The sequence below is a fragment of the Sus scrofa genome, chromosome 9 (assembly GCF_000003025.6).
Source record: "Sus scrofa isolate TJ Tabasco breed Duroc chromosome 9, Sscrofa11.1, whole genome shotgun sequence".
Taxonomy (NCBI): domain Eukaryota; kingdom Metazoa; phylum Chordata; class Mammalia; order Artiodactyla; family Suidae; genus Sus; species Sus scrofa.
The window spans coordinates 106,546,037-106,562,812 of record NC_010451.4 but is presented as its reverse complement, the minus strand read 5'-3'; the positions used below and the strand labels follow the sequence as shown (position 1 = coordinate 106,562,812).

General features: G+C 36.3%; 1 long non-coding RNA gene across 1 annotated transcript in view; it reads left to right on the top strand.

Moving 5' to 3' along the window:
* Positions 1-16,776, top strand: part of LOC102163285 — a 109,880-nt gene that overhangs the window by 69,640 nt on the left and 23,464 nt on the right. The window lies entirely within an intron of this gene.

Genomic DNA, 16,776 nt, shown 5'->3' with positions numbered 1-16,776 from the left:
TGGGGTCATGGCATAGCTTTCTGGCTCCCCCAGTAACATAAACATTTGCATTAATACTCTTGCACATAGAAGGTGCTCAGTAAATATTTGCTGAATTAGCTTGACTTATTCTGAAAGACCCACTGAAACCTCATCATGAGCATGCATTCATTCATTCTCCTTTCTTCTCTGGCCGTGTAAATAGAGCTGATGGTTTACGTTTGTGTTGCCATTTGACTTGACGCAGATTGCTCCACTGCATCTTGAAAGGTTCAATGCTTAGAATGGAGCTGAAGCTCCATCACCAGTGCCTTTCTTTTTAAGGGTATTCATACATCATTGCTTATTCAAGTGCATTCAACTTCATTCATAGGGGATGGAATCTGGCAGACCAGCCATGCAGGGCTTTTTGTTAAGCACACCCAAAGGATGCACATTTCAGACATCTTAATGGACCAGATCCTCACAAAAGAATGAAAAGCATTTGAAAACAGGAAACACAGAAGCATGGAAGAATTTGGTTTAATGAAAATATAGGCTTCTGGAAACTCTACTCTGCCTTTAATTCTCATATTTCAAATATTACAATTGAAGGCTAAAGCTCTCATGCTATAAAGATTGGAGCATGTCTTTGATTGGAGAGTGTGTTAAGCTGCAAAGCAAGCGAAGATTTTTGGGAAGCCTGTCTGCTGTGCAGTGAACCTAGGATACAGTCTTAGCTGACCTACTCTTTTGTCACCTGTGGATTTCTTGGAAGTTTTATAGAGGGAAACACTGATCACATGTTTTTAAGTATTTTTTAAAAATTAAGCAGGCCTTCATAAATGTACATTATGTTATAAAGTTGTCAACCATTCTATGGCTTTCTGTTTTTCCTTTTCTGTTCAAGGTTGTGGAAATTATACATATTTTGTATGTCCCAAATAAACCACACATCAGAGGAAAATATGTCTTTGCATGTGAACAATTTAAAATCCCTTAGAAAAGCTTCATAAATCCCGAATTTCCATGGAGCATATCACAAAAACTGCTGATCTAGAGGAAGGAATATGAGAGACATTTTAAAAAAAGAGGAGTAATAGTTATACATCTGTGCCTATATTATATAGAAAACAAAGTTATGACCCAAGAAGATTCCTAAAGAACAGGGGAAATCTGGGAAAAGGGAGTGAAAGATTGCTAGCAGATGGGTATCATAGGAAAAGTGCATAATAAATCATCATTTACTCTGTAACACAGAGTTTCTCAAAGTGTTCTGTGAGCCACTTTTATCAGAATCCCTTGACATGCTTGTTAAAACGAGGTTAACTGACTCTAGCCTGGCCTAATTAAGTTAGACTGTCTGGGAGTGGGGTCCAGGGATGTACGTTTTGTTTTGCTTTGGTTTTTGGTTTGTTTGTTGTTTTTTGTTTCTTTGTTTTTTGTTTTTGGATTTTTGAGGGCACACTCATGGCATGCAGAAGCTCCTAGACCAGTGATCGAACCTAGCCACAGCTGCAACCAGAGCTGCAGTGGTGACAACACTGGATCCTTAACCACTGAACCACCAGGGAATTCCGGGGGATGGGTGTCTAACAAGTTCCTCAGGTGATTCTGATGAACACTGAGCAAAAGAATGCCTCTGATACTGGGGGCATGTCTACAGACTGGTAAATGTTACAAAGGCAGCTTGCATATGTCAGACCTGGTCCCTACTGTATAACAGATAATGTAGGAGGAAGGTCCTGGTGGCATAGGAGGTGATAATGTCAGCCATCTAAAAGGTAGATGCAGGAGATGCAGGAGACCTGGCATATGACAAGGAGCTTTATATTTTTGCAGGCCAGTTAAGGTAATTATGCTGGAGTTTAAGAGTGACACGATTGCAGGGTACCAAAGGCTCACTTAGGTCCCACTGAGGGTTTCCTGCACCTGGCAGGACTTTACCTTGGACAAGGAGATTGTTATTGCCATCTACAGAAGTCTCCAATTGTAAGACTCAAGAAACCGTGCTGAAATCCTTGGCTAAGAATCTACTTTCATGCTTATTGCAGTGAACTATAACTTCTGTAAACTTCATGGGCCAGACTGGGCATTTTGTCAAGCCCAAGACCCGGTCCTCTGTGGGAATGTCAGCTGCATAAACGTCTTTAGAAGAGTGAAATGATGATGGTACAGAAAGCATGCACTCTACACACACACACACACACGCATGCACACAGACATAAAACTAAGAAAGAGACTAATTATTTAGATTATTTGGGGACCCAAGTTTTAAACATTTGAACATTGAGTAGTAACAGTAATTATCCCCAAAGTTGCTTGTTGCATGAGTAATGAATTGATATATTCATTCCTTCAACAAATATTTACTGAACACCTAAATACCAAGTACTCTGTTAAAAGCTGAGGATTCAAAGAAAATTGGACTTGATTAATGTCTTCAAGACTTTTAGGAAAGAGAAACATGGAAGCAACCTATAAAATATACTAAGTGATAGAATGCAGATATGGGTTAAAAGGTACATAAGGAGTAGTGTTAATAGTCTTAAAACAAGATAAGAAAGTTCCCTTTTTACTACAATTATAGCTATTTCTGGTGGGTAGTAATGCTTAATTTTCTCCTTAGCATTTAAAATACATTAAAGAACAGTCTCTACCCACTTCAAACTGTTCACTGTAGATCCTCCTGACTTCACAGATGAACACACTATAATTGATGTGACTCTGCCTTAGAGTTTCTGATTTTTGAATTGAGACCTGGATGTTTTTAGTGATTTACAAAATCCTCAGGGAATTCAGCAGATTCTGTCCTGTGGTTTTAATCCTGTGCTATGGAAATACTTTTTCTAACATTGATCATTTACTTAATATATTCCTCATGTGTATCCTCTCAAAAGTGTATTTTCTTCATTGAACTTCTGCCCTACCTTTTTAATAGAATAGATGCCCGCTGGGGCTTTTTCCTCATACATGTAGTCCAAACATTTTGCAAATAAGCAAAGACAGAAGACTAGTTCAAGAAGATAGAGTCAAAGAAGTGAATTGTTACACAAAGCTGTGTCCATCCCGCTGTGCTAGAGTACTCTATATTATTATCCTGAATATACGTCCTGTTTCTCAAAGCACCAAAATGTAACTCAATTCCCTGAAACTACTGAAAACTTGGTCAAGAGTGAAGTGGGGAGACAAGTAATACTAGCACTATGAAGACCAGAAAATTGACTTGATAATCTTGAGATTTTACAGAGCCCAAGGACTGGAGATTCAAACATGTTCCCGAGGGCACACAGGTTACAGAACCTGCTCAGATCTAGTCCTTATGACCATGTTGAAGGAGGACCCACTGGTGACAGAAATAATAATTTTTTTAAGCATGGCCAAAGATACATAATTATTATATACTTTCATGGTAATTAAAATTCTGTGCAGGTTCAAATAAAGCATTTCTGTGGACTTGCAAGCCTTGAACAAGACTATAGTCCTCTATCAAAATAGGAATTCTTCTTCTCATAGAAGATCTTGGGAGAGTCATATCCTTTCACTGAAAACAAGTCCTACAGCTCAAAGTTAAAAATATTTTGATTGACTTTTTTTTCTTGGTTTTCATGGTATATTCCTTAAATTCATGTGGTAAAGCATCTACTCAGAGGCTGGCCCTGTGTTGAAAAAACAATAACACCCTCTCCTCCTCCTTCATTTTATACTGAGAGGGAATGAAGGATTCATCATTACTACAAAGTAAAGTGAAATAATGCTTAGAATATAGAATTCCAGTAATAATACTCATCACAAAGATGGTCATGCTGTAGGTCAAAATGGTATTCTTGAAAATTACATATAGGGTCTGGCTTGACTCTGGTATGACTTTAGTTACATACAACTTTATCTGGTTCTACATAGAAGCCCATTTCTTACTGTGCTCCAAGTTCCGTCTTAACATGAGCAGAAATCCAGGCAATCCGAAGATGTATATGGCAGCCCTAGTGATGAAAGTGAAACTATTCTGAATCTAAACTAGACCTCTTCTCTTTACTCGTGTCCAGGCCACCATATCTGTGCACTGACACGAGAGTGTTACCTCCAGTCACACATTCAGGACCTCAGGATGCCCTTTGGATGCCCGAGGGCTGGGAGAATTTCTAAACTCTACTTCTTATCTGCTACTCTCTATAATTTCAAATCACAAGAACACTAAATTGCTAAATAAGAGTCAGGAAATCTAACACAAATCTGATTTTTTTTTTTTCCCCTCCATGAGACTGCTTTGAAACTTTCTTGGGAAAGAGTCAATGCTAGATTTTTCACAATAAACATTCCCATTTAAAGATTAACTCACATAAACTGGCACTATAGGAGATACAAAGATAAATAACATATCTTCCTTCCAGATATTTACAGGAACTTACTAACATTACAGGATATTTTCCCATTTTTGTAAGGTTTTAATTGTTAGAAAGTTTGCTTTATTTCCATAGTCATAGCAGAGTAAATGCCAGATACAGATTTAGCAAAAATATATGATAGAAATACGTCAGGAGGTAGAGCAAAGGAGAATACACATGTTGCATGTTAAGAAATACATGAGTAACATTTAAAACTGAAGGGTCAAGAAATAGCAGTGTAAGTATGTTATTTAGAAATATGGACAGAAGAAATGCCAGAGGTGTTGAAAATGGTTGCTTCTGGGAAATGAAATGCAAGGAGTGAATTTTCCCCCCGAATCTGCTTCTTCAAAATGAGCACTCACCTTTTAAGTTCCTAATTGCCCCCTAAATCTTGGTATTTGTGAGCAGAAGAAAATTATGGTAACTGGACTTATGTGGTGATTATTTTGTGACATATAAAAATATTGAATCGCTATGTTCTACACCTGAAACAGATTTAATATTATATGTCAAGTATAACTTCATAATTTTGAAAAAAGCATTTGAGAGCAGGCGTTCATAATTTTTTTCTGTAAAGAGGGAAACAGTAAATATTTTTAGGCTCTGCAGGCTCTACAGCCCTGTTGGCACTATACAGCTCTGCCATTGTAGTGGGAAAGCAGACAGACAATCCAGATGAGTGTGGCTGTCTTTAGCAACATATTATATACAAAACAGGCCATAGGCTGGATTTGGTCCATGACCAGTTTACTGACCCTGCCTTAGAACTAGGATCACTGTATAAAGTTGAACAACTTGTTCACAAAAGTGAGTCACCAAGGGGCTAAGTGGGAATTCAAATGCAGGTACTCCCTTAGCCATATTCTGTGCCAAAGTGTGACACTCTCTTTGCCCACAGATAGATGCACTTTCCTCTATTTGCCCAGTGGGGTGCTTTTTTTCTTATTGTACATTAGATAGATGCTTCCCGTTCAGAACATTAGAGAACATGAAAATATTAAAATGTTTGCAAGTCATTAGTAGCACCCTGCATGAAACTTCTATTCTCCAAGCAAAATATCCCAGTCTGTCCATTCTTTCCATGACCTAGTGTTGAGTCACTTTATCTTCCCCAGTGTGCCAATATCCCAAAACTATACACAGTACTCCAGGAATGGTCTGAGGAGTCCAGAGCCATAGTGATTGTGATGAATACAGATGTAGGATCATGTAAGTTCTTGGACAAAATGTCTACCATGGACTCATAATAAGCTTGCTGCCAACAGAATGCTCTTGGTCTTTTAAACATGTCTTGCTATTAAGTATAGTTCTTTTATGTTATACTTCTGCAGGTGAGTTGTTGGACTCCAGATTTAGACTTTATACTTATTCTATGAAATTACATTTTAAAAGAATTGGTTCAATTGTTTTAGACAGATTAGAAGGAGGCCTTAGCTATTTCCTATCACTCCATGGAATCTCTAGGTTTGATAAGCCCACCACCCCTCCTCTTATCTAAAGCACCCATCAAAATGTTGAAAATGATAAAAGGGCATAAGAGATTGCTGGTTCTGGAGTTCCCATCGTGGCTCAGGAGTTAACGGATCTGACTAGGAACCACGAGGTTGTGGGTTCTATCCCTGGCCTTACTCAGTGGGTTAAGGATCAGGTGTTGCCATGAGCTGTGGTGTAGGTTGTAGACACGGCTTGGATGCCACATTGTTGTGGCTCTTGTGTAGGCCAGTGGCCACAGCTCTGATTTGACCCCTAGCCTGGGAACCTCCATATGCTGCGGGAGCGGCCCTATAAAAAGGCAAAAAGACAAAAAAAAAAAAAAAAAAAAAAAAAGAAAGAAAGAAAAGAAAAAGAAATTGCTGGCTCATATTCCTAAACAGAAACTTGTAATTTAAAGCAAGGTATATGCCTACATAAGTGCAATATTAAGAAACCAACCTTGAAAGAAAATATTGTCTCTGTAGATCTTAATTCCAAATTTCAGTGAATATATGCAAAGGTATGTAAAAAAGAGTTGCTATTTTAATAGCATCCTAGACAAATATATTTTCTCTAAGTGTTTACCACTAAGAGGCCAGACCACTATAAGAAATCGTGAGAGAACATGAAAGGATAATTCAAATAACAGTAAATATAGATTAAGAAATAGAAGAGATGATGTTCAGTTGCACTAGTAATAAAAGAAATACAAATTAAAATAATAATAATGACAGGCAAAAATGCTTAAACTATTTAAAATACCTAGTTCTGGAGAGGTTGGGGGTGAAACACATACACATATATTGCTGGAAGTATTGTGAGCTGCTTGTGATCTTCTTAGAAATCCATATAATGATATGTATTAAGAAATCTAAAATTTTTCTTCTTGTCTCAGGAAATTTATCCTAGGGAAGTAATAACAAGACTAAAAAAATGCTGAAAATGTGCATGTGAACATTGTTTATAATTCTGAAAAACTGCAAACAATGTCCTTATATCCTAAATATTCCACGAATATTATATTTGAATATCCTGGTGAAGGAAATACCATGATGAAGAAGTAGAAGTATGAAGTATTAAGGTTATGTAAAATACAGAGAAATGTTTATATGTTACGTGAAAAAATATGACAACACAAAATTAGAATGAAGGAAACATGAAAATAGGTACTGCAATATTGACATTATGGAGTGAGTTTTTATTACATTAAAAAACAATGTTAATGTAATCATGTTTTACTCTTTGTTTTGTTTCCTACCATGTAAAATATATCCTACCATTGATTAGTTTGAAAAGCCATTGGTGGGGGCAATGCAATAAAAGCTGGAAGGACAGTTGGGAGGATCCTTAATCTTTTTTATCTGTACAGAGGGATGAGTCATTGAGCTACAGCCTTGTTACTAGACAAAGAATGGGAGCAAGTTGACGAGACACTGGAATTATCTTCCTGGCCACAATTTGGGGAAAATGGTTCCAGTAAATCTAGCTACAAATCTTCAAAATTAAGAGTTAAGGAACTTAAATAGAAGTACGTTACAAATGACATAACCCTGGGGTCTTTTGGTCTTTATATATATATATATATATATATATATTTTTTTTTTTTGTATCTTAATCATGTTTTTCTTGAGACAGTGATTATCTGTTATGAGCTTCTACCTGAATGGGGGAGAATTTTCTCAGAAGGATAATTTCCACATATTTTGAAATCTAAAACAGTGATTGGCAAAATCTCTAACACTAGTAGTCAGTGGGGGCAGGTGCGTTAGGGGACATCTATTGGAGAGAGTGTGGAGTGCATATCACACTCCCCTGGGGGGGTCTGTATCAATTAGGGCATGTTTGTCTGCAAGTAATAGTAGTTTATGTCATAAGAACATTTACTGATTCCTTAACTAGATATCTGGAGGTGGGGAGTCTCAGAGTTGGTTTGATGGTACAACAGTGAAATATGTCTTATTCATCTTTCTATTTGTCATGTATATAGCAATAACATCTCAATATTGTTCTCTGCAAACAGTACTTCACAGTTTAAGAAATACTTTATCTGATTTGATCCTGAAAGAGCCAGATGAGTGAAACAAGAAGAAGTATTATTGTACTCACTTTATAGTAGAGGAAACTGAAGTCCAAGGTGCATATAATACGCTGGATCCTGAATCAGCGTTTTCTGATTCAGAAACCAGTGTTCTTTTCAATACTATTTCTCCTTGCTCATGATAAAAAAAAAACAATTATTTTTAAATAAATCTTTTAAAGATTATAGAATCTTTTTTGACTCTCTTTGTAACTTTGCCCTTTCCATTCTCATTTTGTTCTAATTTTAGCTTGAGTGACATAAACAAACGAGATAATCCATTAAGATGATATCATGCTCTAAAATTCATTGAACAAAAGGATAGAAAATAAATACCTTTTAAAGGATGAAAAAAAAAAGACACAGAAAGTAAAACACTGTAGATGCAGTAGTTCTCACAAAGGATCACAAACAGGGATCTAAGCTTAACATCTCCCTTTCTTTTTCCTAATCATACCAAATTTTATTCCCTGAGAATTATCCACAATTATATGCCAGGCTGGGATGTGGTGGCCTCTCCCTGAAGGAAACCTTTGCTATGGAAGCCCTTGCCCCAATTGGGGGGCATTCTATGTTCACTGTTTCGGGGGCACCCCCTACACAGAATGCACTTGAGAGGGGCCTCTGGCCCAAGACCCTGGACCCACTGCCTTTTAATGTGTCTGACTGTGAAGGAGTTTATAGTCTAGATGGTTTGCAACGTTTCTTCTGTCCCATCACAACTGCGAGATACTATCCATTCCCCTCAGTAATAGTGATTGTCCTGGGGTTAAGTGTAAAGTGGGGTATAGACAGGGATGGTGAAGTGTGTTGTAAGGGAGATGAAAGCAAAATGACACAGTTTTCACAGAAGGAAGAGAGCACATAGGAGATCAGGTGGCTTTCATAAGGAACCACAAAGGATGGATAAGATTTGGAAAGAGGAAGAAGGGAGAAATGAGCAGAAACACTGATGCAAAAGAAGGGTCCCCATCTGCTCATCTGTAAAATGGGGTAAATAGATCAGTACTTACCTCATGGGACTTTTGTGAAGACTAAATCTGTGTGAAGTGGTTAGCATGGGGTCTGACACAGAATATGAATATTCAGTATCTGTTAAACCTGCATTGTTACCAGTTAAACCTATAATTCTGTAGGCAGAATAATGGGTCCCCAAAGATGTTCACATCCTAATCTTTGGAACATGCAAGTGCGTTAGGTTATATGGAAAAGGGGGATTAAGGTTTCAGATGGAATTAAGGTTGCTAATCAGCTGACTTTAAAATAGAGATATTTTCATGGATTATCCCTGTGGGCCCAGTGTAATGGCAAGGGTTCTTAAAAGTTCAAGAGAAGCAAAAGCAGCAGAAGGAGATGTGACTATTGCAGAGCGATCAGAGGATTAATGTTGCTGGCTTTGAAGATGGAGGAAAGGCCAAGGAATGTGGGTGCTTCTAGAAGTTAGAAAAGGAAAGGAAATAGACTCACCCATAGATCCTCCAGAAAGGAATGAAGTCCTGCTGACAACTTGGTTTCAACCCAGTGAGTCCAATGTCAAACTGCAGACTTCCCAAACTGTAATGTAATGTATTTGTGTCATCTTAAGCCACCAAGTTAGTAGTAATTTGTTACAGAAGCAATAGGATACTAATAACCCTAGCCTATAAGCATCAAGAGGCAAGTTCCTGATAAAATTTTGCTCACTGTTAATTGCTAGCACTCAGCTTGGTGTTAGTAGACTCTCGATAGATTATTTGAATGATTGAATGAATGAATAGTCTAGAGATATAGTGTGGTGAAGGTGGCAGGAAGTTTTGCTTTGGTCTAGGCAAAATAAGGTATGAGTCTTGGCTGACTCATAATTTGAAAGTTTTTGAATAGCAGGCTGCAGAGTTTATTCTTAATTCAATATGCAACAGAGATCCACTGAAGATTTCTGAGTATTAAAGGAACAAGATTGGAATGGTATTTTAAGATATTAATTAATATTAAGTAACATTAGAAAAAAATTAGTTCCTGATTCTGGAATTATATATGTCTACATATGCATCCTACTTGTGTGTCTAAAAAGCAATACTGTTTTTAAATTTATGGTTCTCACTTATTGACTCTTGTTCATCTAGTTATTTATTTTACTTAGTTCTGTTTTTCCATACTTCTGATTCAGTATGTTAATAGTTTCCAACTGACGCTAATAGTCTCAAACTGGCTAGTTATTTTTACATATAATTACAGCTGAGCTCCAAAATTATTAAGAAAATGAATAGGACAAATGGGTAAGTGGGCATCTATAACTGAGATCAAACAGCAAGATTATAAAAAATATGTGATGATCTTATCCCCCTCCCCCGCTTTTGGCCACGCTTGAGTTCCTTGGCCATGGATTGAACCTGAGCCGCAGCAGTGATAACACTGCTGAACCCTTAACTGCTAGGCCACCAGGGAACTCCTTTATTTCATTTTTGATAGGGGTATCAGGTTTAGTAGATTAGGGAAAGACCCATCATATATTACAATTTCAACACAGTGTATTTTGATTTCAACAAAAACGTGAGGAATTTTTTTTAAAATAACATCTTCCTGAATAAGAGTGTGAGCTGGGTAATGATAATATAAGAGACTTGAGGCTAATGCACCAACCATGTACAAAAAGTGCACATGTATCTGCATGAACAAGTCTCCAGTAGAATGACATAGGTCCATGTCATTGAGTCTGTGCTAGTTGGTTGTGCCATTGATGACTTGGTTTAAGGTGGAAGCATGCGTGTTTAATTTACTAAAAGGATTAATCAAAATCAGACATGGTGGAAAGTGTCACAGAAGGCAGGAATGTTGGCTGACACTAACAAAATGAAATCAAATAAGGATTGATGTAAAGTCTTCCATGTATAATAAATACAGTACAAGGCATACAAAATTTTGGTTTTGTTGTTTTTTTGTGTTTTTTTTTTTTTTGGTCTTGTTTTCATTTTTGCTTTTGAGGGCCGTATCTGCAGCATACATAATTTTGGAGTTCATGTGGGAAAAAAAAATTAAGGTTTTTAATTTGGCTTTAAATTTAATACAAATTAACAGTATGAAGAAATTTCTTACTTTGCAGTTTTGATGATCTAAAATTTAGTTTTTGAGATTGACTCTATGAAGACAGATAATGGATAAGGGATAAAATAGAAATAGATTTTAATTAAATATAAGAAAAATCTTTTAACTAGACCTGAGGAATGACAATATTGGTTAATTTTAGGCCTAGCTAATTTTGAGTCTGACCAGCTTCTTACTCCATTTCCCACTTGGGTAATTTCTGATTTGATCAATAATTTATCAATAAGCACTAATATACTATGTTATGTTGTAGATTTATCCTCTCATTTCATTTTCTCTCTGTTCTTTTCCTCCCTTTTTGTGGGTTACACAATAATGTTTAGAATTCTTTTTTAGAATTCTATTTTCACTTATCAAAATAGAATTTTGATTTTTTTAGAATTCTATTTTGATTTATCTAATGTTTATAATGTTTTTGAGAATGTCTTTCTCTATAGGTTTTTTAGTGGCTGCTCTAGGTATTATACCATATAAATATAACTTACCCCAATCTACTTATGTCATTTTGCCAGTTCCAGTGAAGTACAGAAAGCTGACCTCCCTTTATGTCTGTTTATTCTCCATGTTTCTAATATATTTTGTTTTAAACACTTTCTTTATGTACATTTAGAACCACAAAAAACAGTGTTATAATATTTACTTCAACCATTGTGTTAGTCTGCTTGGGCTACCATAACAAAATACCACAGACAATAGAAATTTATTTTCTCACCATTCAGGAGGCTGAGAAGTTCCAGATCAAGGTCCTACTGATCTAGTTCCTGGTGAGAGCCCTCTTCCTGGCTTGCAGAGCTCCTCTTTGTGTCCTCACATGGTAGGAGACAGCACTCTGGTGTCTCTTCCTCTTCTTACAAGAATACAGCCCTATCAGAATAGGACCCCACCTTTATGACCTTTATTTATCTTCACCGCTTCTCACAAGCCCTGGGTCCAAATACAGTCACAGTGAGGCTTAGGGCTTCAACAAATGAATGGGGGGGCGGGGCGACAAAAACATTCTGTCCGTAACAATCATCAAACATAATTTAGAAAACTCCATAAGAAAAGGAAAGTCTGTCATACCCATGTCTTTGCTTACCATGTTCTTTCTCCCTTCCTGATGTTCCAAGACTCCTTTCATTGTTTCCTTTCCGTTTAGAAAACTTCCTTTGGCCATTCTTTTAGGGTGAGTTGCTGGCAACAGATTCTCTTAGTTTTCCTTCATGTGAGAATGTCTTGATTTCCTCTTCATTACTAAAGGACATTTTCACTGGTTATAGAAATCTGGGTTGACAGTTCTTTTCTATTATCTCTTGGAAAATGTTGAGCCACTTCTTTCTGTTATCTGTGATTCCTGATGAGATACCTACTTTTATTCAAATAGTTTTTCCCTCATAGTAAGGTGTCATTTTCATCTTACTACTCTCAAGATTTCTTTTTGTGTCTTTAGTTTTTAAAGGTTTGCCTTGCTTTAATGATTTGTTTTAATGTGGATTTCTTTGGGCAGATCTTGTTTAGGTTTGTTCAGCTTTTTGAATCTGTAGATTTAAAAATTTGGAACATTTTCAGCCATTATTTCAAGCACTTTTTCAACCCAGCCTTCTTTCTCTTCTCCTTCCAATCCTCTGATGACAGAAATATTGATCTTATGGTCCCATAGGTCCCTGTGGCCCTGTTCTGTTTTGGTTTTTTAGTTTATTTCCTCTTTGTTTTCAGATTGGATAATATCTATTGTTTTATCTTTAAGTTCACTGACTTTTCTTCTGTCCCTCCATTCTGCTCTTGAGATGATCCACTAAGCTTTTAATTTCAGTTATTATATTTTTTAGTTTTAAAATTTCCATTTTGTTTCTTTATATCTCCTGTTTTTCTTTGAGATACCTGGTTTTTTCATTTGTTTCAAGAGTGTTCATAATTGCTTGTTAAAGTGCTTTTATAATGCCTATTTAAAAATCCATTACATAATTCTAACATTTTTCTCATCTTAGTGTTGGCACCTGTTGATGGCCTTTTTTTTTTTCCCTATTCAATTTACAACTGCAAATTTAAGTTGTGACTTTGGACATTTGACTATTATGTTATGAGACTCTGGATATTATTTAATTTTCTTTCTTCCTTCCTTCCTTCCTTCCTTCCTTTCTTTTTCTTTCTTTCTTGGCTATGCCCATGGTATGTGGAAGTTCCCAGATCAGGGATCAAACCCTTGCCACAGCAGTGATCCAAGCCACTGCAGTGACAATACCAGATCCTTAACCTACTGAGCCATCAGAGAACTCCAAGACTCTGAATATTACTTACATCATCAGTTTTAGTTGGTTTCCTCTGACACTGTTCCAACAGGGAAAAGGAGGGGTACTGCCTCAGTACTGCCAAGTAGAATTCCAAGTTCCTCACTCTTCCTGCATTGATACTCAAGTCAGGGAGAGAGGCTCCTCATTGCTGCTGTATTTGGGGTGGGAAAGCTGTTAGACCTCTACTAAAGCTCCCTGGTTGGGAAGAGTAGGAGGTCTTGTTACTGCCCCCTACATAGTCTTCACTGACGCTATAGGAGAGAATTGCTTCACTTAAGTCCAGCAGGTATGAGATTCATGATTCCCTCCTTGCCCTTCTCTGACATTACCCCAAGAGGGGTGATGGGGTGCCTAGTTACAATCTGGAGAAGTTGTTGTTGGTTTTTGTTGGTAGTGTTCCACTCTAGCAGATTGATTATTTTCTAAAGTTTCTGTCTTGCTAGGCTACTGCTTCCTTGATCCTAAAGCTAGTGAGAGCAAGGTTTTGTTAGAGCTTTTATGTCTTTTATGTCTGTTGGCATGTCTTGGTTGCTGGATTCTCTAGTACTCAGTCTGACATGTGTGCAGAAAAGAGGAAAAAAAGAAAAACCACAGAACTTGTTGCTGGGTTGTTTTTTGGTCTCTGATATCCTTAGCCTGTCTGCTTTCTCCTCTCCATTCTTTAGTCTTCTTATGTCCAGGGTTTTTAAGTTGAAAGTAGCAAGAGAAATGGGGAGAGTACATATGTTTCATCTCCTGTAAGTGGAAGTCCTGGCCATTCAGTTTACATGGTTTTTGTGTAATTTACATTAAGCAGTTTTAGAGCTTATCAGAGCTTTGAGATAACTTTTATAAAAAAATCTAAATTACTTTATAACCATTCTAATAAAAATAGTGAATTTGATGAGTCATGTTCTATGTAATTTCATTTGAACTAAAAATTTATGCTGTCTCCGTGGATGAAGTACAAGAATGCTAGAAACTCTGGATTAACTGAGACCTAGATTCTAGTTGAGAGGCTCCCACAATTCAGCTGTGTGAATTTGGGAAGATCTCCTGGCATCTCAATATTCTCATCTGAATTAAGACTCATTAGATCTCTTAAGTTTCCTTCTCATTGTAAAATCTCATTTGATTTTTCACCAATCTGGTACTTAAAATCTATAGATTCTCACTGTAATATAGGAGTTGAAATGTGTTGAATACTCATAAGTAAGACGAGCAAAGGTTCATGTTATTTATTGGATGTCTACTGTGATAGAGGCACTACAGTAAAGCTTTTACTATTGTCAACTTATCCAATTCTCAAAACAATCTATTAGAGATTATGGCCATTTTATAGATGAGGAAATAGGCTCAGAGGGATTGAAAATTATCTAAGGATATTTTGTTACAAAGATTTCTTTGATCTCAAGTCTATTTGATTCCAGGGTGGTTGTTCCCAACCACTTACATATACTTTTTTATTTTCGTGGCCACTTTTCAAGAAGTCAATTATTTTATAGAAGTGGGATCTTAAAGTACAAGTGCTGGATAGCTAAGAGTTATGTATTATTTTTAATTTTGCCTATCACTTTATTCTACTTTGTTTCATTTTTAAACTACATAAATTATAAATTCAGAATATATATATATAGCTAGTTTTTTTTGTTGTTGCTGTTTAGTCTTATTGTCCACCACTATTTATCAGATAGAGATAGCCCCATTCTCCTTGATAGGTAAAGGAATAAATTCAGCATTTTAAACAATGTTTCCTCAAGAACAAAATTTTAACTTACTGGCTTTCCATAAACCTTCTAGTGTCTTAGGAGAGTCCCAGAAACTAGAAGAAATATATTATCTTCATGTATAAATTTTACTCACAGAGAATGGATAAGAATCATTTGTAAGACTGTGTAAGTTAATCAAAAGGTAGCGATGAAGAAGAAATGTAAAAATAAGAAGCAGAAGAATAGAGAAATCAAACAATGCCAGATATTAAATTATATAATAATTTAAGCACTTTGGTGTGATATTAATATCTAATAATATCCCATAAAGATATTGTTTGGTTTTAAGTAAATTAAATGAGCATGTATTATAAAAATGAATTGCCAAATACTCTGCAATTTGTTGAAATCTTATGTCTTCTTAGCATAAAAAGTCTTATAAAAAGATTTATCCTTTTAATTGAAATCAATTCTGTCTGTGTAGATGTCTGGTATATACTGATGTGATGAAAGACCCCAAGTGTTTCCATATTTATGTACTCTAAGTACTTATAATATGATTAACATGGAAGGGAGGAAATAATAATATGAGAACCTTACTTTACCCTTTTATTACAAAGTCCCCTTACCATTCTGCTGGCTTACTCTGTGAGATTTTCTACGTCTATCTTGCAGGGGCATTCCAATGGAAGTTATACAAATTTCATGTTAGTATGTGTTCCCAGAATTACCAAGAGAACGAATTGTGACATAAAGAGTTGTTGTAATATCACTTCTTTATAAGGATTTAGGAAGCTGGTAATTGGCTCCATAATCTTGTTCTGAGATAAGGGTATGCTTTCCTAGGAAAATGATTTTCTCTTCAGAGAATTACCATGATTTTGGTAGGTTGAGAACTGGTCTCTTGGGAGGAAGTTTTGTTTTTGCTGTAGACCCACTGTGTGGAGAGAGTGCTCTGGTGTAGAGAAGCAACTTTTAAAATATATATGTTTTTAATTTTTGAAATGAAAACAAAGTCTGGTTCAAAGAAAACATCATCTGTAAATCCAATATAGGACAGATTAAAAAACTGTTCAATTTGGGGAGGAGTGGAAGCAGATAGAGGGGTACAGCTCTGTCCCTTGATCACCCCACTCTTGCATAAAGCATTTTCTATTGAACCTGTTTGAGCAGCACAATTTGAAAAACCTCCAGTGACATATAAAGATCACTAGATTAGGAATCCAAAGACTTAGTCCTGATCAAGAACTGGTATTACTGAACCTCTGTGTGACCAAATTTCCTCATCTGTGAAATAAGGAGATTGAACTAGGTATCTTTCAGCTCAAATTCAAGGGAACCATTAGCAGCTGTGTGCAAGTCACAAAGCTCTGCTGTTATCAGTTCTCCACTGCAAAATATGATGCTCACTGAAGGGTAAAATTTGCATGCCTACCTCAGAGTTCTAAGCATTAGGAGATTTTTTTTTAACCTTAAAAATTTAATGGAGTTAGGAGAAAATTGCAGTGTAAAATAGAAACTATAAAATTATCCTTGTTCTTAGTGATTTCAATATATCCTTCTTTCTCATATCATTTTAAACTATCAGTGGTATTTCATTGATAAACTCAAGGTGGACTGCCCACTATCTGACAGACACTGAACTAAATATTGAGGATAGAAAAGAGGACTAAAAACTGCCCACTACTCTACAAACATTCGTAATCCCCTCCTCTCAAATACAAAAGTTAATGGCTTCTTAATGTTCCCTTCAACAGAACCTTTTTGATTGTGATGCTGCATTCCTTCTCAATGATAGAGATGGTGCTGCAGAGGGACATATTAAAACTAAATGAAAAGTG